Here is a 21,867-nt window from a genome sequence, read left to right on the forward strand (position 1 = left end):
TATGTCTAAAAGATCCTTCCTGCTGTCGTGCAGAGAATGGATTGCAGGTGCCAGCATGGAGGCCAGCGGGGGAGAGCAGACCGGCGCTGTTGCAGTGTCCGGCTGAGAGCTGCTGGCGGCAGTGGACACAGAGAGAAGAGCCTGATTCTAGGTTTAGTTTAGAATCAGAGCCAGCGGGCTTTGCTGACAACTGGCTGTGGCTGAGGGTCAAAGGGAGGAGTAGAGATGATGCCTGGGCTTTTGGCTGGAGCCACCGAGAGGTTGGTGGTGCCTTGCTGTGGGCTGCATTCTCCATTCATCCCCTGCTGCTGCAAGCCCAGGGCTCCCTCTGCGGAGGCTGCAGGAGAGTATTCATTCATGGATTCCAGCAGGAGGTATTTCCTGAGCTTCAACCAGGCCCCTTCCAACCACTAGCCCTGCCCTGCCCTGCCCAGCCCTGCCCAGCCCCTGCCTAGACTCTGCTCTATTTCTGACAGTCAGGGTGGACAGCTGCCCTCCCCCTCCAGCCTGGTGGGTGTGTGCTTCCATGCCCTGCCTCGGCCCAGATGTGGGGTGGAGACATTAGTGGCCTTGGAGAACTTGAAAATCTCTCTATGTGGTGAGATACTCTGGAGGAGAATGGGTGTGTGTGTGCTGGGGGTTGTTCTGTCCAGGGAGCACAGCCTCAACCCATCCCTGGACCCAGGAGGGCAGGCACTGGTGGACATTTTTTGTCATTGTGAAGTGTAATGAATTAATGACAGTACAGGGAGTCTTGGATGCCTGGAGCAAGATGCTGCCAAAGGAAGTTCCCAAAAGTGCCTATGCCTGAGGGTGATCCTCTTCCCCTAAACGTCCTGAGATGTGGAGGCTCAGGCTGGATAGTGACTTACCAAAGCTCACACAGCAATTTCTCAAACAAAGTCTTAGGTCTTTTTTGTTCTGGGCAACTTGAGATGAAGCTCAGAGCACCGTGGGACAGATCTCTGTTCTCTTTGAGCCCCACCCTCTCTTGTTCCCAAAGTCTCTCCTCCTGCCCCCAATGCTCTTCCCATTTTCCAACTGCATCCCATCTCCCCCCACTCTAGGAGGCCACCCCTCACCACTCACAACTGCCTGCATGTCCCCTGTGTCACTCCCTAGGATCCCGCCCAGGCCCCAGGCCCCAGGGCCCGCGGAAGCCGCTCCGTGGCTGGGGTGCCCGGTGGGGTCGGTCGCATCCAATGGCAGCTCCGTGTCGGCGTCCCCGCCCCCACCCCGAGCCCCAGTCTGTCAGCCGTGATGGATGCCGGGCAGCGGTCCCTTGGAACGGATCCTGGGTCTAAAAGCCTCACGCAGCCTTTCCTGGGCAGGAGGCGCGGGGGAGGGACACGGGGGTCCCCGAGAGCCCGGCTCCCTGCCATGAATCAGTCGCTGGCACAGCCAATTAGCGCAGACAAGAGCCCAGCGATGAATCATGAGCCATTAGGGCCGACTCGCTCCTCCCTTCCACCAAAGTGGGGTCCTGGCCCTGGCGGGGTGGGGAATGCTGCTTCTCTCTGGACGGCCTCCCCCTCCCCAGCGCCCTTCTCATTGAGAACCGCTGAGAAGACCCTCGCCCCGGGAAGCTGCTGTGGGCAGGGCCGCATGCGGGTCATTTGCGTGCCATTTGCATGGCGCGAGGGCATTGGACGCTCCCTGACACGGGCCCTCCCACCTGCCCCGTCCACCCTCCAGACGGGTTCACGGTGAGAAAAGACCTCGCCAGTGACCCCTTAGCGCAGCCAGGGAGCAGGGCGCCTGCCCCTTTCCTTCATCTTCTGAGCAGAAGCTAGACCTGCGTTGCCAGGTCCTAAGAAATAAGAGCACTGGGCCGGGCTCCAGGGATCACCCAGGCCAACTCCTGCCATCCAAACTTGCCCCCTCCTCTAGCAGAGGAGGCAGTGGAAGCCCACAGAAGGCAAGGGCATATCAGAGACCTAGCTCAGCCAGGTAGTGAACAACCACATCCTGTCAGCCTAGCCAGAGCCTAGAGCCGCCTGCCTGAGCCCTTGGGGGTCTCTGTATTGATGTTCTTTGCAGCCTGCTGAAGCCCCAAAGCTGGACTCTAACGACTGGTCAATGGTTGGCATCAAGGTAGTGGCAGGGGAGGAAGTCCTCTGTCTGGACCCTCTTAGGTAGGAATGAATTTGGGGAACTAGAATTGCACTGAGGGGGTCAAAGAAGGTGGAGGGAGAAACAGCCAGAGCTTGTTGCTATGTGACAAGGCTCACCATGACTTGGTCTCATTTGATCATTGCTATTACTTTCCCCATTTTATAGCTGAGATTACTGGGGCTTGGAAAGGATAAGGGACTTGTCCAAGGACCCCAAGTAAGAACATAGGAGCTGGATTGGAACCCAGGTCTGTTTGGCTTCAGAGCTTGAGTAGATGATCTCCGAGCCACACAACTCTGATTCTGTCCTGAACGCAGCCTCATTTATCCACCTGCCTATGTGACATGGCCAACCAGCTGTCCCACAGGGACCTCTAACTCACTGTGTTGAGACCTGAGCTCATTATCCCTCCCTCCCCAGCCCATTCCTCTCTTCTCTGCAAAAGGTACCATTAGCCACTGGCTGCCCAAGCCAGCAACATGGGGATACTCCTCCCTCTGCCTTTTCCCATTCCACATCTGACCAGGCATGTGGGTGTGGAATCTGCCCAGTTTTGTTGTGAAATGGGACCTTCATGGGACCTCTCCTTCCCAGCTGTGTGTCAGTGGTATGGCTCAGACCCTGGGCCTCTCTTACCTGGAAAATTTCAGTACTCTCCCAGTGGGTCTCCAGGGTCCTTCCCTTCAATTCTTTCCTCTATGCTGCTGCCAGAGTGCACTTCTTCAAGTGCAATTGAATACTTCACTTTCTACCTTAAAAAAAAAATTGACTCCCCAGTACTTTCAAGATAAAATGTTATGGTGGCTCACTCCTGTAATTCCAGCACTTTGGGAGGCCGAGGCAGGTGGGATCACTTGAGGCCAGGAGTTCGAGACCAGCCTGGGCAACATGGAGAAACCCCTTCTCTACTAAACATACAAAAATTAGCTGGGCGTGTTGGCACACGTCTGTAACCCTAGCTACTTGGTAGGCTGAGGTACGAGAATCACTTGAACCTGGGAGGTGGAGGTTGCAGTGAGCCAAGACCACGCCACTGTATTCCAGCCTGGGTGACAGAGCAAGCCTCTGTCTCAAAAAAATAAATAAGTAAATTAAAAGTTTCAAAAAGCTAGAGCATTAAAGGGCCTTCACAGGTGGGCACAGAATACCTTTCTAAACCCACCTCTGGCCACTTGCCCCTCAGGATCCAGTAAGTTACTGGGCACGTGGGATTGCTCACCTTGCCCAGAATGTACCAAGGATCTTCCCTCCTCTCAGGCTTGGCTCCTGCTGTCAGCTCTGCTAGGAATGCCCTTTCCCTATCTCCACCTGGCAACTTGCAGTCTCCTCCTTCCACCATCTCTGAAGCTTCCCCCACCCTGCCCAGGCAGGATGAATTGCTCTTTCCTCTGTACTCCTCCAAGCACTTTGCTCAAATTGCTAGCCTAGCACTTCCACACACAGTAGTGTGGTTAGCAGGGTGTCTGCCCCCTCCCTGCCTAAGAGGCCTGGGGCAGGGGCTATGACTTGCTCAGCTCCGCTTCTGTGATGGGGTCTGGCACGTCAGACATGTTCAATACCGGTTTGATGGATGGGTGAGCTGCCCTCTCTCCTCTTTCTCTACTCTCCACCTTCCTGTTTGGCCTGTCTCCCGAATTGAAGCCATCCACTTAAAGAAGTCTTGCCAGAAGGCAATCTGGGAGTTAGCCAGAGTCTATGTGACCCCTGGACCCACAGGTACCTGATCTGGACAACCACATGGGCAAGCCACACAGAGAACACAGATTGGGGTCAGGAAATCTGGATTCTGAACCTCCATGGGAGACCATGAACAAGTCACCTCTCTTCTGTGGCCCTCCGTTCCCTTGTCTGTTTAATGAGGTGGAGGGTAAATGATGCTTCTAAGGTCCCTTCCAGCTCTGATGTTTTATGAATTTGTTGCTTTCTAATTCCATGGCCTGTGCAGGGCCCTCGACGGTTGGCATGGTATGTGAATGAGAAACAAGAGCTGCATATCGGAGGTGGGCTGTCCAGGGCAGACAAACCATTCTCCCAGGAAGTAACTTCTGAGAAAATAAGGGACCAGCTGGAGAAAAGGTCAGGGCAGACATACGCTGAGAGGATGGCTGTAGCTCTCCAGAGTCAGTTAATTGTGAAAATCAATGGTGTGGCCAGAGGCAGGAGACAGGGGAAAGCCTGGGGGATGGAGACTCCCAGGGAGTGAATGGGGTGGGTGTGGCATCCTTTCCCAGGGCTGGTCCAGGGGGTTCTATAGACAGAGCAAGGCCCAGGTGGGTTGGGATTCAGGGATGGAGCAATGCAAGGGAAAAATCCTGGTATTAGAATCTCGGGGAGAAGGACATAGAGAATGTAGGTGCAGTGAAAGTGCACATGATATAATGTTCAAGAGAAATTTCATTGTTGTAAGTTTAGATGGACACAGGGTGCTGGAGACAAGCCTTTTGCTCCTTGTTCCCAAGTCCAGACTTGGGTCCTAGTCCTGGCCCTGCCACTGACTCTTGTTGATATGGTTCTGAGTTAAATCCTTCTTTGCCTTTGAGCCTCTGTTTCCCCACCTATAAAATAACGAGTTTACCGTCTCTGGGGGCCATAGTCCTGGCACATACAAGGTGCTCCCACCAAGGGTTCTGCCAGCCTCGGTCCACCCACCACCTGTTTACCACCTCCGACCCCTCTATCCAGGTTTCCACCACCAGCCCCTGGGTCCTCCATGCCTTGCTGGCTTTCTCTGGATTTTTTCCCATAGCAGTCTCTGTCTGGCTCTGCTTCCGAACTTCCCACTTCCAGGCACGCCTTCCAGCCTCTCTCAGATCCTGGTTTGGGTACTCAGGCCAGTGGGAGCACAGGTTGCTGTAGGCCAGCTGGGGCCTCCTTCCCCTTCCCCTCCTTCTCTCCCAGTTGATACCACTCAGTCCTCACTCACTCCATGGAAGGAAACAAACAGCTGCTGGGGTGTCCTGGGAGGGGAAGACATGCACCTTTGTTGGGAGGGGTGTCCAAGGGGAGCCTGGTTGGGGGAGGTGGTAGGAAGGAGTAGGGACCTGGAATAAGCCACTCTCCTTTCATCAGCAGCCTCCCAGTATTTCACTCCATTTGATGGGGCAGAAAGGAGGTGCCAGCATTGACCCTGAGCGTGGACGGAGCCATTCCCTCAGCAGTGAGTCCCCGGCCACCCCTTTGATCGCCCCTCGCCCGCTCCCTAAGAGGCTGTTAACATCCTTCTTTATGGGGCTGGGGACGAAGCCAAGACTCTCTCCTCATCTGGGGCCCCCAAGCGGCTCTCTTTGTACTTCTTCCTATGCCCAGCGCCTGCCATGGGGGACTAGCCTGTCCTGCCCCAACAAAGACTGTAAGTGAGAAGTCTTGAGCCTTGAACTAGTTAGGTTATCTGATGGGAGGAACAGTCTGCGCTTACAGGGGGCTCCCGGTCTGACTGGGGGAGGGGAGCAAGTAGAAGAAGAGACAGCCCAGCAGAACAGAGCTGGGAAATGGCCTCAGGTGAGCTTCCTGGAGGAGGAGGATAGGAGAGCACAGGGGAGCAAGGCAAGGAAAAAGAAGGAGGAAGGGTCTATGTGAGACTGAAAGGGAGAAGGGGGATTCTGTAGGGGAGGTATGGAATGGATGCATCCATCTGAAGCAGAAAGCCCAAGCCAGAGTATGGAAAGAGTGGTAAAAGGGGTGGGGTGGAGAAATGGGCAACCTCAGAAGCTGAGATGGTGGTGCCGAGCCTCAACTATTCATCTGTAAATTGGGCCTGACACCTGCTTCCCCCAGTTGCCGTGAGGATTCGCTGGGCCCATGCATAGAAGGGCTCTGGCTGGAGATCACACTCCCTTCTCACACATTTCCTGTCCTGCTTTTATTCCCCACTGCATCCAAGCCCAGAGGGGCCAGTTCCTCCCTGTTTCTCAGCATCTGGCCTCATCTAGAAACATCTGCCTCTCCTGCAAGAGGTCCCAGTTAAGGTTCTGAAGGAAGAAGTGGTGAAGGCAGGACTGCGGGTGGCGGGGCAGGCGGGGAAGCTGGATGGAAGGAACAGAGGCGCATTTTCCTCACCCCCACCTCCCCCAGGCCTCATTCTACACAGATTTGCCATTCATCTCCCCAGATTCCCCTCACTCCTGGCTGCCCTCAGTACACACACGCGCATGCGCACACACACACATGCACACACCTGCTTTCTCTCTCAACAATTCAGCTTGGCCCCACCCTGACCCAGGGCCCCCAGTAGAGGACCCCACTCTGCTTCCTCCAGCTTTTCCTTCAGTGGCTGCCCAGCAATGGATTCTCCGGTTTTATTTCCAAAATTCTGGCCAATTTTGTATTCTTCTCCATAACATGTCCATGTTATTTCAATATGAAAATATTTTACCTCCCAGTTAAATTACCAAACTTTTCCCTGAAAAATCTTCCAGTGAGAAGCAGGACCATATTTTATCCTTTGTTTGTTCCTGCTGAAGGCACCCAAGGAGGACTCAAGGGTCCCAGTGCCCCCATTTGAGTCATGCTGGCAGGGCTCTGTGCATACACAGAACCCCCAAGACAGAGCCTGCTGTCCCACACCGGGAGAGGAAGGCAAAGGCAATGTGGCAGAGGGGGTGTCCCTGGATCCCTGGCACCAGCCTTGGTCTTAGAAACAACAAGACTTTAGCTCAGTGGAGGGTGAGGGGGCTTTGGGGATAGTCAGAGTTGAAGTTGGAGTTGGATGGGCAGGTGTCACCCATGGCAAGAAAAGGAGACGGTACTCCTGTGGTCTGACCTCAATCTCTCCTGCTTCAGGGATAGAATCCTGGGCTCACAGAATGTCCCTCAAGCTGGGCATGGTGGTGTGTGCCTGTGGTCCCAGCTACTCTGGAGGCTGAGGTGGGAGGATTGCTTGAGCCCAGGAGGTTGAGGCTGCAGTGAGTGGTGATCGAGCCACTGGACTCCAGCCTGGGTGACGGAGCAAGACCCCGTCTCCTCCTACAGTCCCATCCCTATGATTGCAGATGAGGCCAGACAGAGGGCTCACTTGAGACTGCAGAAGTCTTCATTCTTCCCAAGTTGACTCATTCTCAGTTTCCAAGGTGTGGAGGGCAGAATAATGGCCCCTCAAAAATGTCCACATTCTCATCCCTAGAACCTGTGAATATGTTACTTACATGGTAAAAGGGATTTTGCAGATATAATGAAGGATCTTGAGATGAGGAGAATATCCTGGATGGTCTGGATGAGCTCAGTGTCATCATAAGTATTCTTATCAGGGAAAGAGGGAGGCAGGAGACTCACAGAGATGTGACGACAGAAGCTGAGGTGGGAGTGATGTGAGGATGGGGCCATGAGCCAAGGAATGCAGGCAGCCTCTAGTCAGTGGAAAAGGCAAGGGACAAATTCTCCACTTGAGAAGGAACCAGCCCTGCTGACTCATTTCAGATTTCTGACCTCTGAGCTCAATTTGTTTATAAGCCACTAAATTTGTGGTAATTCATTACAGCAGCAATAGGTAACTAATTGCTAATTAATTACAAACTAATTACACAAGGCTTTGGGGTGAGAGGCTTTGTGGGCTCCAGTAGGGAATCCAGTGAGTCTTCCCCTCCACTTTCTTTCATCCTTACCCAGCATTAATTGCACATCCGTGATGTGTCAAGCACATACCAACTTAATCATCACAGCCCTGCCTTCAAGGAGCTTCCAGTCTAGTGGGACTACAGACATGCAAACACACAAGAACCACATAGTAAAAGAGTGATTGTTGATGGTTGGTATATACAAGCTGCAATCTGCATGGGGACAGGATCCAGAAGTAAGGGAATACTTACTTTGGCTTTTGGAGCCAGAAAGAAGTGAGGTCTTGATCCTGACTGCTCATTTTGTGATGCTGGGCAAGTTACTTACGGGGGACCTGGTTGCTCCCTGATCCACCTGGGGAGGTGAAGAGGGTGCTGCATTAGCCCATTGCATTATCCCCGTGAACCAGAGCTTCAGAGCGACTGTGGGATAGGGGTGGAGGCTGGGGACAGGGAAGGATGTAGGTATTACTATGCCCTACCTATGCCTTAGTTTCCACATCTGTAAAGTGGGAAAAATAATCACACCCATCTCATGGAGTTGTGAGAATTAAATGATGATGCATGGAGACTGCTTGACACAGTGAGTTACACCTAGTAAGTGCTCAGAAAACAGGGAAGGCTTTATGGAGGAGCTAGAACTTGAGCCAGACTTGAAGGCCAAATAGGAACTTGTGAGACAAACAAACAGGAGGAAGCTCTTCTGAGCAGGAAAACAAACAAACAAACAAACAAACAAACAAACAAACAAAAAAAAACAACCCCCATGCGTGAGGCACAGGGATAGGACATGAACCTTTTGGGGAATTGCAATGAGATTCAGGAAGCTGAAGCCTAATGTGGCCAAGAGGCAGGAGAGGTGCTTGGAGAGTAGGCAGAGGCTGGATCACCAAGGACCTTTTACGTCATTCTAAAGATGCTTTTATCCTGAAGCCAATAGGGAGTCACTGAAGGTTGTTGAAGAGAAGAGGGGAGTGACTCAACTAGATTTTTATGTTGGAAACGAATCTGTTTTCCAGGTTGATTCCAAAGAGAGACAGGGACTGAGGGAAAGGATCCCATTCCAATTCAACCTGTTGGGGCAGGGAGGAGAAGGTGTTTCCTTTTTTTTTTTTTTTGAGACAGAGTCTCACTCTGTCACTTAGACTGGAGTGCAGTGGTGCAATCTCAGCTCACTGCAACCCCTGCCTCCTGGGTTTGAGCGATTCTCCTGCCTCAGTCTCCTGAGTAGTTGGGATTACAGGTGTGTGCCACCAAGCCTGGCTAATTTTTATCTTTTTAGTAGAGACAGAGTTTCACTGTGCTGGCTGGGCTGGTCTCGAACACCTGGCCTCAGGCGATCCGCCCACCTCGGCCTCCCAAGGTGTTTCCAATGTCCCCAGATGTGAACCCAGCGATGATCTCTGGAGGAAGGGGTTTCAGGAGAATCACAGCAAGTCAAAGGAAAAGACCCAAATATCTATTATCCATACGAGAAAACTGAGGCCCAGAGAATGTCACACAGTAGTGGCAGAGGCAGGACCGGATCCCAAATGTCCTGACTCGCAGCCCAGTGCTCGCTCTAAAGTACCCTGACAGCCACAATCGTTGAATGAATAGCCAAGCTGCAGATGGAAGACTAACACAGAACAGGCAGTCTCCCACATTGACTCTTTGGAGGGACAGTGAAGAAAGACTGCTCGGGCTGGGCGCGGTGGCTCAAGCCCATAATCCCAGCACTTTGGGAGGCCGAGGTGGGTGGATCACAAGGTCAGGAGTTCAAGACCAGCCTGACCAACCTGGTGAAACCCCGTCTCTACTAGAAATACAAAAATTAGCTGGGCATGGTGGCATGTGCCTGTAATCCCAGCTACTTGGGAGGCTGAGACAGGAGAATCGCTTGAACCAGGGAGGCGGAGGTTGCAGTGAGCTGAGATCGCGCCACTGCAGTCCAGCCTGGGTGACAGAGTGAGACCCCATCTCAAAAAAAAAAAGAAAAAAAAAGAAAGACTGCTTTTGTCCAGTGTTTCTGGGGACCTGGTTGCTCCCTGATCCACCTGGGGAGGGGGAGGGGGTGCGGCATTAGCCTATTACATTATCCCATGAAATGGAGCTGCAGAGTGAGTGCAAGATAGGGGCAGAGGCTAGGGGGCAGGAGAGGATGCAGATGTTATTATGTCCTACCTATACCCTAGGCCCGGCCGAACCTAAACTCTCCTCAGTGCCATGGAACTGAACCTGTGACAACACAATAGACTAAAAATAAACTGGGCATTTACCACTTTAAAGCCTTAGAGCCAAGTCTGCCCATTCAGTTGCAATGCCCCAGTGAGGCAGTAGATTGACCTCACGTGACTTTTGGGAATGAACACTGAGACCATCAACCCTATCAATGAGGGTTAAAAAAACAACAACGAAGTACCACCTGACAACTTCAAATTACTTATTGATTCCTGAAAAGGAAAATGAAAGGAAGCCGGCCAAAGCCACGGAGTGCCAGTTGAATAAGTTATCAAGAGTCTTCTTGGATTGACGATGCGGCTCCATTTGCAGCACTTAGCATCTTCTGCCTTGGAGGAGAGCTCCTGGTGGGTGCTCAGCCTACCTGCTTCAACTGCAAGCTCATTGAAGACAGACACCCCAGTTTGGCATGGTGCCTGGCTGGCAGGAGGGCTCTTTTCCTCTTTTGCAGACTGTTGATGCAGCCTCCTAAGTACCCTCTCTGCCTCCCATCTTGGCTCCTCCAGTCCACCCTACAGTCTTCCTAAGACACTGACTGATCAGATCCTCTGACTCTGCTGAAACACCTCAGGGACTCTCCACAGCTACAGCAGTGACTTCCCAAGAGTTCCCTGGGGCACATCAGTCCCAAGAGATGCTCCTGAAGAAACAGCTTAGGGCCAAAATAAATTTAGAAAATGCTCTTTACTGAAGCTCCCCAGCCCTTGGAGATTCACATTCCCCATGAGCATACTAAGGGATCTGAGAAGTCCTGCAAGGTTAGCATGCAGCCAGGTTAGCATGCAGCCAGGTCAGCATATTTGATACAGATTTCCAAAGCTTTTTTCCATCATAGGCAATCTTTTTGCAAGCAATGTCTACAAACAGCCCAAGACATAGTCCCACAGAACATATTTTGGGAAGCAGTGAGCTGCATGGTAGAGCCTGAAGTTCAGTCAGGGAGGGGAAGGGCAGCGGTTGTGTGATGAGTCCCCGCCCAAGGGAACATGGTCTGTGGGAGACTGAGGTGGCTCAGGGTGCAAAAGGGAAGGTGCTAGCTGTGTGCAGACATGACAGAGACTTGTGGGTCAGGAAAGTCCATCAGCAGCTCTCCTTTCTGCCTTCAGTCTCTTCATCTAGACACAGATGTCCTGGGCACGTGTGTGTTTCTGGACCTGGCACATCCTGAGTGAATCGTGGCCTCTTAGTGAACCCAGCAGCCTCCTGCTGCAGAGTCACTGAGATGCTGTGCAGTTATGACATACCCTCCCACCACAAAAGAACATTCCAGCTTGTCCAGGGGATGGTCACAGAGGCCAGCACTCCACCGGATCCCCAGCAGCAGGAGCCTTCTGTGGTAGGAAAAGCATGGGCATCGGAGACCAAGTCCGGGGTTCCCATCCTGATTCATCACTGACTAGGTGCTGTGGGGCCTTGGGTAAGTCACTCAATCTCTCTAAGCCTGTTTCTTCATCTGAAAATGGGGAAATAATAGCTGCCTTCAGGGTTGTTGAGCCAGCGTGGTTTGTTGCCCTGGGGTATCAGCCTCACCACCTCCAAAGTTCTCGAAGATCCCCGAAGGTAGGATTAAGTCTCACCATTCATTCATTCATTCCATGCAAATGCTTGTCAGGCACCTTCCCCATGCTAGGAACTGGGGAAACAGTGCTGAGGAGAAACAGGCTGGGTCTGTGCCTGTGGAGAGCATACTGTCTGTAGGGATTAGGTAATTCATTCATTTATTCAATACTGAGCAGCCACTGTGGGCCAGGCACTGTGCTGGGCTCGGGCCTCCTGTATGTTTTCATATAGAGTTTACAAAGTGTTTACAAAGAAAGCACTTTTGCCATCATTGGTTAGTTTATTCTTCATGACAATCTGATAAGATAGAAGTAGAGATTACCACTCCATCTGGTAGACAAGGAACTAGAGGATCAGGAAGACTAAGAGGAAAATTGAACTGGGAACCAAAACCTCTCTTCTCTCCATAGGCATTCACTGGAGGACCACCCTGGGCCAGGCGCTGTGTTCACAGTGAGATGCAAATGTTCCGTCTGGCTGTGTGGGTGGCGCTGACAGCCATTTGTTTGTCCGTCTATTGCTGTGGTCCCTGTTCCTCTCTGAGGCAATACCCTCCCCCAGCCAAGCCCTCAGCTATGGACTTTCCACACAACATGGAGCACATAAGTTGATTCCTCGAATTCCACACCCTCAGCTGTCACCGTCTGTAACCCAGGAAATCCTTCCTGCACTTGACTTCAACACCTAAGGCCAAGGTTTGTCCGCCTAGCGCCAGGGGCCTCTTTTGGGGTAGAGCAATGCTCAGGGAAGACCAAGATGACTCAGGCCCTCCTCAAATGCCAACATGTGAACCAGAGGCACAGTAGACCCTGAGCTCCCAGCCAAGTGGGTGCTCACTATGGGGGCTACTCTGGGCCTTGGTCAGGGAGGCGCAGGTGGGAATAGGGAGCAGAGCATGCAGATCTTCCAAAGTGGGTGGAGTTATAAACTGGAGCGGGAGAGGAGGAAAGGGTAATGAGGGGGCTGAATGATGAGCCCACCATCATTTTACTAAAGGCCTGGAAACTGACAGCAACGTGGGATCCTGGAGGGAGGTGCTGAATTGGGGTTGAGGGGGGTGACAATATCACTCAACATCCAACTCACTGTCGGCTTAAATGAGCAAACCGCAGCTGAGCCAGAGAAGACTGACATATCCAGCATTCCCCAAATCCATCTGAATATCTCCTCCTTCTCTCCACCTCTTCCTTCTCCTCTAGGAAGGCCCCTCAAGTCATCTCCACCCCCACAGGCGTGTTCCCTGTGTGCCTGCCCAGCTCTTGTGCCTATACTCTGCATCCTGGCCACTCCATCTCCCTGTGTTCTGGGCATGCTCTATTTCCTCCATCAGCCAGGGGCTCCAGGAGGTGAGCTGTAAGATGTGGAGGTTCTTTTTTTTTTCTTTTAGACAGAGTCTCACTCTGTCACCCAGGCTGGAGTGCAGTGGCATGATCTCGGGTCACTGCAACCTCTGCCTCCCGGGTTCAAGCGATTCTCCTGCCTCAGCCTCTGGAGTAGCTGGGACTATGGGCGCGCGCAACCACGCCCGGCTAATTTTTGTATTTTTTTTTTTTTTTTTTAGTAGGGACGTGGTTTCACCATATTGGCCAGGCTGGTCTCGAACTCCTGACCTCGTGATCCACCCGCCTTGGCCTCCCAAAGTGCCGGGATTATAGGCATGAGCCGCTGCACCCGGCCCAGGTTGAGGTTTTTGAAGAGCATCACCTTTGCAGGTACAGAGTATGGAATCTCCTTTGAAGCTCCCTCCACCTGGGCTCTCTTAATTCCCAGGCCACTGCCAGCTTCACCAGATCCTGAACTGTTCCGTGAGGTGTTTACAGCCTTTCTCCTGTGCTCCAGGCATGTGGCCCTCCACCTGGATTCTGTCTGCTCTTTCATCCCCTGGCCCTGGTTCCACCAACAGCTTCCTCCAGCCCTGTTGGCAGCAGTCTAATCTAAATCATGCTCACTGAGGTTTTCAGTACAAGGTTTTATCATCAGGTTCTCTATGGGTATGGGTAGCCTGAAGGATGTGGGGTAGAACCAAGATACAACTACCTGTCTGGGGAGAGCAAGCCACACTACTCTCACAGCTCACACCAATGCCTGCCTGAGATAATTTTTGTCTCCGTTAATTCATTTGTCGCCAGGAGAAAGTAGAGCTGTTTCTTTCGTCTTTACAGGTGAGAAACGCTGCAGGCAGGAATCCAGCCGTCATTCTTGACACCACCCTCATCTAATCCCCTGCCAACTGCTAGTTCAAGCCAGCATCAGCTCTCTCCTGGACCACTGCCACCGCCTCCTAACAGGATTCCCACCTCCACCTCCACTGTCATTACCCCCGATCTACAGCCAACTTGAGATGATCATGTCACCCCCTCCACACCCAACACAACTCCAAAATGCAAAGAGGCTTCCTCTGTTCTTGGATCAAGGGTTTAAACATGACCTAGAAGGCCTCGCCTTGTCAGTCTCCATCCACCTCTCACTCCTCTCTCTGCACTCCGGCCTTGTTTGCCTTCTCCCAGCACATTGTATATGCTCCCTCCTGCCACAGGACCTTTGCACATACTATTTCCTCTGCCTGGGCTGTTCTTCCATCCCCTCAGGTTTCAACTCAGACGTCACCTTTTTGAGGAAGGCCCCCAGCTTCCCTGGCCAGTCAAATCCCCCGTACATACTCTTAGGGCATCATGTTCTTCGTTTTCTTGGCACTGACCACAGCTGTCATCCTGACTGCATTTGGGTGGCTACTTGATTGATGTCTGCTCCCCATTAAGCTGCAGGCTCCATGAGGGCAAGAGCCAGCCTAGCCCGGTGCTGGCACATAGTAGGTGCTCAATAAATAGTTGTTTGAGTGGGGCCCGAATGAGTGAGCAAATCCTTAACCAAGCCAGGACCAGGAGCTCAGAGCCCTTGGCTCCCCAGGGTGGGAAGATGGTTATTTACCAAGCCAGGACCAGGAGCTCAGAGCCTTCGGCTCCCTGGGAAGGGAAGATGGTTAAGTCCCCGAGACTAGCTGGGGAAGCCACAGTTTGTGCCCCACTGGAGGAGGATGCCACCACCTCTGTGCTTGGGCCAGCAATTGGTCACTATTTTCAAACAGACTTTGCTCCATAGCAAGCAGCCCCCCAGAGACTGGGTGTGGAGGGCATGGAGGAGGGTGCCAGTTAGAGCAGTGAATCCCGCCACAGTCGCACTGCTGCTGTACTCTCACAGGGGTCTGGTCTTTGGGTTTTGGGAGCCCAGCGCTTGCTACCTCCTTACTTTTGAGACGGTCCTCCCCAGACACACCCCAGAGAAGAGAAGTGGGAGGCTTCAGTCCCTTGCTTACATGCTTACAGGGTGGAGGGAAGGTGTCTCTGGTGGGAAGGAGAAGGATGAAGAGGAAGGAAACGGAAGGCAGAAGTGTCCATGAAAAACTCAGGAGAAAGGCTCATGAGAGGCAGGATATTGGCTATTTGGGGAGGCACCTCTAGAAAATGGCTCACCCTCCCTTGGTTCTTTTATTTATTTATTTATTTTTTTTTTGAGACGGAGTCTCACTCTTTCACCCAGGCTGGAGTGCAGTGGCGCTATCTCGGCTCACTGCAGGCTCCGCCCCCCGGGGTTCACGCCATTCTCCTGCCTCAGCCTCCCGCGTAGCTGGGACTACAGGCGCCTGCCACCTCGCCCGGCTAATTTTTTGTATTTTTAGTAGAGACGGGGTTTCACCGTGTTAGCCAGGATGGTCTCGATCTCCTGACCTCGTGATCCGCCCACCTCGGCCTCCCAAAGTGCTGGGATTACAGGCGTGAGCCACCGCGCCCGGCCTCCCTTGGTTCTTGAGTGGCCCCAGGGAGGCATCACCATCTCCCTTTTTAGCATCCCTCCCATGGGAAGGAAGAAAGAAAAGGACATCTACTGTGCAGGCAGAGCCAGTCAGACTCCTCTGAGCAATCCTGGAGGGCTTCCAGGAGGAGATGAGCTTTATAGAAGCCACAGGCTACCTGGGAGGGAGATAGTCCAGGCAGAGAATCATAGGGAGAGAGGACCACATCCCAGGGTAATAGCTGAGAAGCAGGAGACAGCAAGATAAGGACAGGCAGTGTGACCAGAGCGGAGGGGGCGTTGCAAGGGAGGCAGGAATCACCCTGTTGCATTAACAGGTCTGCTTGTGTCACTCTCTGCTCAGAACCCTGCAGAGGCTCTCATCCCACTCAGAAAAACCCACAAACCATCCTCCCTGCTCTCCTCTCCTATGCCCCTCACTGCCACTCCCACTGCTGAGGCCATGTTGGCCTTCTTCCCGGTCCGCAGAGCATCGCATGCTTCTTAGGCTGTTCCTCTGTCTGGAACCTCCTTCCCTACCCAGCTCCACTCTCACTCTCTCCCTTCCTGCAAAGCTCTGCTCAAGTCTTGCCTTCTGACGTTGTTATGTAAAACTGCAACCCTTCCCTAGCCCTATTCTTGGCCCTCCTGACTTCCTTCGCCTTGCTTTTTTCCCCTCCTCATGGAATTTATAACTTTCTAACATCCCCCATGATTTATTTACTCTCTCCCAAGAGAAAGCAAGCTCCGCAGGGCAAGAATAATGGTCTGTCGTTTTGCTGACATGTCAGCACAAGAGACAGGGCCTGACACATAGTAGGTGTTCAACAAAAATTGGTTCAATAGCTAAGACGGGTAAAGGAGGAAGTGGGGCTGGGAGCCTGGGAATGGAGTGGAAAATCATGTTTCCAGGCTCCTTGGTCAGTGGGAGAACAGAGGCCCAGAGTGGGTGGGCAGCTCCCAAGTAGCCACCCAACAAGCCAGGAACAGAACTGTCTCACCCCCTGTTGTGTCTGTCCCAGCTCTCCCTCCTCCCCACCTTCAGAGTCATCCTTGGGTGACGGTGCTCCTGGCATCTGGTATCCATCAGTCCCTTCCAGAAGTCCCTGTGAAACAAAGGGGGGTGGCTAAAGCGATCCCAGATTGGGGGCAGGGGGGAGTCTGCAGGCAAGCTGCCCCTGTTGCTGACCTACCCCTCCCCTGACCCCCCTGCCCAGCCCTTCCCAGAGCTACCAGCCCGCAGGTTTCACCACCCCCAACACCCAACCACACACAACTCCTGGCTCCAGATTTGAGGGATGAGGAGGGGAGCTGGCAGGAGGGAACGAGGGCATGCAAATGGGACGTGACAGGGGCCGGGCACCTCAGGCAAAGAATGTAAATAAAAATCGGTAAATATTTAGGGGAAATGGAGCGGGAAGTGGGAGAGGGAGGGTGGAGGGGACGTGTTGGATTTCCAACAACATCTGGAGGGCAGTCCTCTCCTCCATCCCCCCCATGCCCCATTCCACCCCATATGGGGGCTTGCAGTTGAGAGAGGGTGGTGGCTCTTGACGGGGAGGTAAAGTGTCTGGGCTGGGCTGTCTGGATGCGTGGGGGTGGGCACAACTTTGACCGTCTAGAGTGTTTGCCCGGCCAAGCACACACAAGGCCTCACCCAACCCCAAACTGAGGGCTTCCCTCTAGGCCATTCATGTCTTCCCTTCCACAAGGCCCCGCTGTGAGCCAGGAAGCAGGGATTCTAGGATGAAAAGACAAGGTGTCTCTCCTCAAGGAGCTTCTAAGAGAAGGGAGAGCCTTAAGGAGGCCCCACATAAGGAGGGCCTTGACAGAAGTCAGCTTAGGGAGCTATGAACTGAGGCCAGGGGGAGTGACATAAAGTAGAGGTCAGGGAGGACTTCCTGGAGAAGGAGGATTATGAAAGTACAGATGGACATGGATGAGAAAAGGATGTGTGTGTAGTGGGAGGTGAAGTTCATTTTCAGGGAGATGTAAGAGTATGGAACCTCTGTGGGCAAGACGATATAGAAGGATGGAGCCGGGGGGCAAAGAAGAGTTGAAGCTTAGTTACCCCAGAAGAAAATCTAAACTAAGAGCTCAAATGGGGCAAGATGAGGGATGAGGAAAGGGGCTTGAGGAGGTCTCTGCCCCCTACCCCACCATCCCCACCACCTCAGCCAAAGTAGCTCCAGCTTCATCTGCTTTACTGATCAGGCTTCTAGGAAGATTTTATTTGAAGGGTCTCAATACTTTTGGAAAAAAAAAATTGAAAACTACTGCTCTCTCAGGAAATAAAAGAAAAGCTTCCCCCTAAATGGAGGCCAAAGCTGGAAAAATGGAAGAGCAGAAAGCAGAGTATCTACCTCTAGCTTCAGAGCAGTGAGCCTTCACGTCCCCAGATTGAGGTTAGACCCTAGGAGGGACTACTTAACAGGTATTTCAAGCCTTTCTCTTGTCATCCAAATTGGGTCAGGCCTGGCTCACTGTGCTGGCCTGCCCACCCCACGCTGAGACGCCCTGGGCAAGAGTGCAGGGGCTCCAAAGAGGGTCCAAGGACTGAAGTGTCATCCTCCGCCTCCTGCTTCCAGTGTGGGGAACAATTGGCCTTTTGTCCAACAGAGGATGCCCAAAGGGTGAGGTCACTCCCGACATGGCTCTCTTTGTCCCAGAGCCAAGGAGACACCAAGGCTGAGTCCAGGCAGCCTCCCCTGATCCTCTGTCCCCAAACCCCTGGGCACTACCCCACCCCTCACTGTCCCCATGAAGGGCTTTTCCAGGGCCACAGGAAGGAACACTTGAAGGGAAGGAGGCTGCTGCGGCAGGCACTGGTGGAGGTGAAGAAGGCATGAGATGGGCAGAAAGGAGAAGGAAGGGGAGCTGGCTAAGTCACCAGTTTAGAGGGTGATCCTTCTTCACAAGGAGATCCAGCCACTCAAGTGACTTGCCCTACAAAAATGGTTCCAGGCTGGGCACAGTGGCACATGCCTGTAATCCCAGCACTTTGGGAGGCCGAGGTGGGAGGATTGCTTGAGTCTGAGGGACCAAGGCTGCAGTGAGCCTCAGTCACTGGCCAGACAGGCCAAGAGGATGCTGGGAGCAGAGCCAGCACCACTGCACTCCAGCCTGGGTGACAGAGTGAGACCCTGTCTCAAAAAACAACAACAAAAAAGGTTCTAAACCCAAAAGGGGAAAAAAAAACAAAAACAAAGGGGTCTGAGCCCCAAGGCCCCCATTGCTTGCATCAGCTTTAGACCAAGAGGCCCTTGGGTGATGTGGATGAACTGGAAGTTCCCCAGGTATTGCCACAGGAAGGGCTTTAAACTGGATTCCCCTGTCCCAGGGGCCCCTCCTCCAGGGAGATGAAGGGCTCCCTGAGAGAGGGAGAGTTCAGAGCCCAGAGGACAGCACAGTGGGGGAGGGAGAAGGCAGGGGAAAGGCGTCTGTAGCCTGGAGGAGCCAGAGGACCAGAGTCTGAGCCAGAGCATCGCTGAGAAGCTGCGATGGATGGGCCTCCAGGAGGCTCCGTCATCAGGATGGGCCAAAGAGAGAGACAACAGAGACGGGCCATTGGCAGGGGTGGTCTAAAAAAGGAGCGGTCACTGTGGTGCCATGAGCACTAGACAGGGAAGCAAGGGCTCCGAGTTCCAGTCCTGGCTCTGCCTCTGACTCATGGAGGAACCCTGGACTAGCTTCCTTTCCCTGGGCCTCAGTTTCCTCCATCTGTGCAGTGACAGCCTTCCAGAGGGACAGTTCTAGTAGTCTGGACTAAGATGCTGGGGGCAGCAGCATGCTGGAGTACAGAGCAGGGACTCAGGATGAGGGGATCCTGTGGCCGCCTGCTGGGACAAGGTGGGACCTGGCGGGACAGGAAGGGCTACCCTGAAAGCTGCGGCCTATGAGGAGGAGAGACAGAGCTATGGCGGGAGCCAACCACGACTGGGGGCTGGCCAGGGAGGACAGTAGTGCTATGGGTGGGGAGCACAGCTGTCCCGAGGCCACCAAGATTGGGAGTGTGGAAGGGCGGGTCCACCCCCAGGGCTGAATGGGCGGCCAAAGAGGCCAAGACGATGCTGGGAGCAGGGGCCAGTGACAGGACACGGTGCGGTGTGACCAGGTCAGCCTCTAAATGTGGATTCTCAGACTTTGGGAGCTTCTGTCCCAACACTCTGCCTCCTCCCCTCCCACCCCATTCATTCTGGACCAGCCCCCATATCCCATCTTGGTGGAATGTTTTGTGAGCTGAGAATAGCCATTGCCAGGGTCAAGGAAGGGAGGGTCGCCAGGGACTAATTGCCCTAAATAAATGAGCAATTAAGGCTCTTACAGGAAGAATTCAGACCCCCACACCCACCACCCTGAAAGATCACCATGGCAACCGCTACTGGCGCTACCCCAGGAAAGGCTGAGCCACTTGGTTGGCCCACATTGCTGTCATCGGACAGTGGAGGGTGGAGAGGGTGTGGCTTCAGTCAGGGGAAGCAGGAAGGGCAGGGGTGACTGGTGTGACTTTCTGGTTAAGGTCTCTGGGCAACTTCTCCCATTCAGACCGTGGAGAAGAGGGGAAGAGTATGGTGCACACTCCATGGCAGTCTCATCCAATCCCCACAGCCTGCAGGACCGAGGCCCCTGTGTCAGGGGCTGGGGTTGTGAGGAGTTGCCAGGAGAAGCAGACCCTGCCAGGTGCCCATCTCCTCTCAGCACCCCTCCCCCCGACACACTTCCTGTAATGGCGTCTCCAATGGGGAGGCCATTAGTCCTGCTTAGGGCAGCACCTAAGTACTGTGGCTGATAAATATAACATGAGCCCATCGATTAGAATCCTCCTAGTCCTACAGCAGCTCAGCTCCCTAATGGCTCCCCTCCCCTCAGCACACTGACTACCTACCTCTCACCCCCCACCCCAGGCTGATTTTCTGGTTTACTTGAGGCTGTGGGGCAAACATGAGAGGAGCAGAAGTGAGGTGATGGGGGCAACACCCAGAGCCCAGTCAAAGGGGCCGCTGCTTGGAGACAGGCTGGACTGGTCTGGGCCCTGAGGCAGCCTGGAAGCCCCTCTGTCAGTTAGGGGCAGCTAGGGGAGGAGCTGCCCGTGAGTTCCCGGGGCCCCAGCCCTGCAGTAGGACATGGAGCAAGGAAGGCAGAGGGCCCCTGCTTTCTGTGAGGCACAAGACACAGCTCTTGCCCTTGGGGGCTCCCCTGGTAACTCCTCAGAGAAACCTGCAGTGATGCCAGCTCTGGCCTTGTCACCACACCCTCTTCTCCCTGGCATCTCCCGCCCAAGCCCCCGCTGCACCTGTCTCAGCCCAGCCAACCCTCTCTGTCTTCATTTCACCCATCTCCAGGGCGTCCACACTTTCTCATCAGATCAGAGTTCTGAGGGCAGGGGCTGTGTCTCCTGCATCAGCTTAGGGCCCCTAAGGGGTAGGGACTGTCTTCCCCAGGGTGGGGGCTCTGGAAGTCATGAGCCTTTTCCCCCAAACCACCAGATCTGGACTGAGGACTTCACAGGGTAGGGTCTGCCGCACTCCCCCGCCCCCACCGTAAGGTAATCAAACCAATTAGTCCTTCAGACTTGTTAACCATCAGTGCTGGGTGGGAGCTGAGACAGCAGAGTGAGACAGCTCTGCCACACCTCCCCCAAGCCTGAAACCCCTCGAGGCTTTGGCCTGCTGCTCAAAGACGTCTGGAAGGGCCTTGGCAGGAGGTGCAGGCACAGCCCCTGCCTGGGCGCCAGAGGGGGCTTGCTGGGTGGGTGGGGGCTCGGGCCTGGGAGGAGGCCTGTGGTTTTGCAGAGCTGTGTCTCTGGATGGAGGCTGCCCACAGAATCCTCTAACAGGAAGGCTGAGCTAGGCTGGCTGCAGCCAGGAAGTGAATCCTTAATGTGCCTCTGGCCTTGCTGCTGTGCAAACTCACCACTTAAACACTCAGCAGGCTGGGTGGGGACCAGCCACAGAGCCTGCCTTCCTGGGGGTGGGTTTGGTGCCACAGCACGCTGTGTGCCAGGGATGCCGGGTGTCTGTAGGTGACGCCGTGTGTTCTTCTGGGGTACCTGTCTGCCTAAGTAACATTGTATGAGAGGGGTGGGTGTGCAAGAGGCCAAGGGTGAGGCTGGCCCATTCTCTGCTGTGTCCCCTGTCCCCACCCCATGCCTCTCTTAAGAGATGTGTTTTTGTAGTTTGGGAGTTCAGGCACCATTCTTCTCATGCGCATGTCTAGTTGCAGCTGTAGGGATGGTGATTAGGTTACAAGAACTTCCTCACGGGCACTGGGTGGGAGACTAGGACGAGCAACGCTTAGGGAAGTGAAGGTGCATTAGCACGTGTTCTTCAGAGAAACAGAACCAACAGAAGAAAGAAAAGGAGAGAGAGAGGAAGGAAGGAAGGAAGGAAGGAAGGAAGGAAGGAAGGAAGGAAGGAAGGAAGGGAAAGAGAAAGGAAGGAAGGAAAGGAAGGAAGGCGAAAGGAAGGAAGTAAGAAGGAAGGAAGGAGAAAGGAAGGAAGGAAGAAGGAAGGAAGGAGAAAGGAAGGAAAGGAAGGAAAGGAAGGAAGGAAGGAGAAAGGAAGGAAAGGAAGGAAAGGAAGGAAGGAAGGAAGGAAATAGAGATAGATATAAACACACACACACTCACACATAA

The 21,867-nt window shown here is 53.6% G+C and overlaps 1 long non-coding RNA gene across 1 annotated transcript; it reads left to right on the top strand.

Annotated features, from left to right (window-relative positions):
• Nucleotides 1-9,956: 9,956 nt before the first annotated feature.
• On the top strand, nucleotides 9,957-13,884 carry LOC105739106. The gene is made up of 3 exons (XR_001114974.2): nucleotides 9,957-11,301; nucleotides 13,009-13,156; nucleotides 13,607-13,884. It is a non-coding gene; the product is annotated as an uncharacterized LOC105739106 (long non-coding RNA).
• Nucleotides 13,885-21,867: the final 7,983 nt, after the last annotated feature.

Source organism: Nomascus leucogenys, unplaced genomic scaffold (assembly GCF_006542625.1).
Source record: "Nomascus leucogenys isolate Asia unplaced genomic scaffold, Asia_NLE_v1 Super-Scaffold_258, whole genome shotgun sequence".
NCBI classification, from domain to species: Eukaryota; Metazoa; Chordata; class Mammalia; order Primates; family Hylobatidae; genus Nomascus; species Nomascus leucogenys.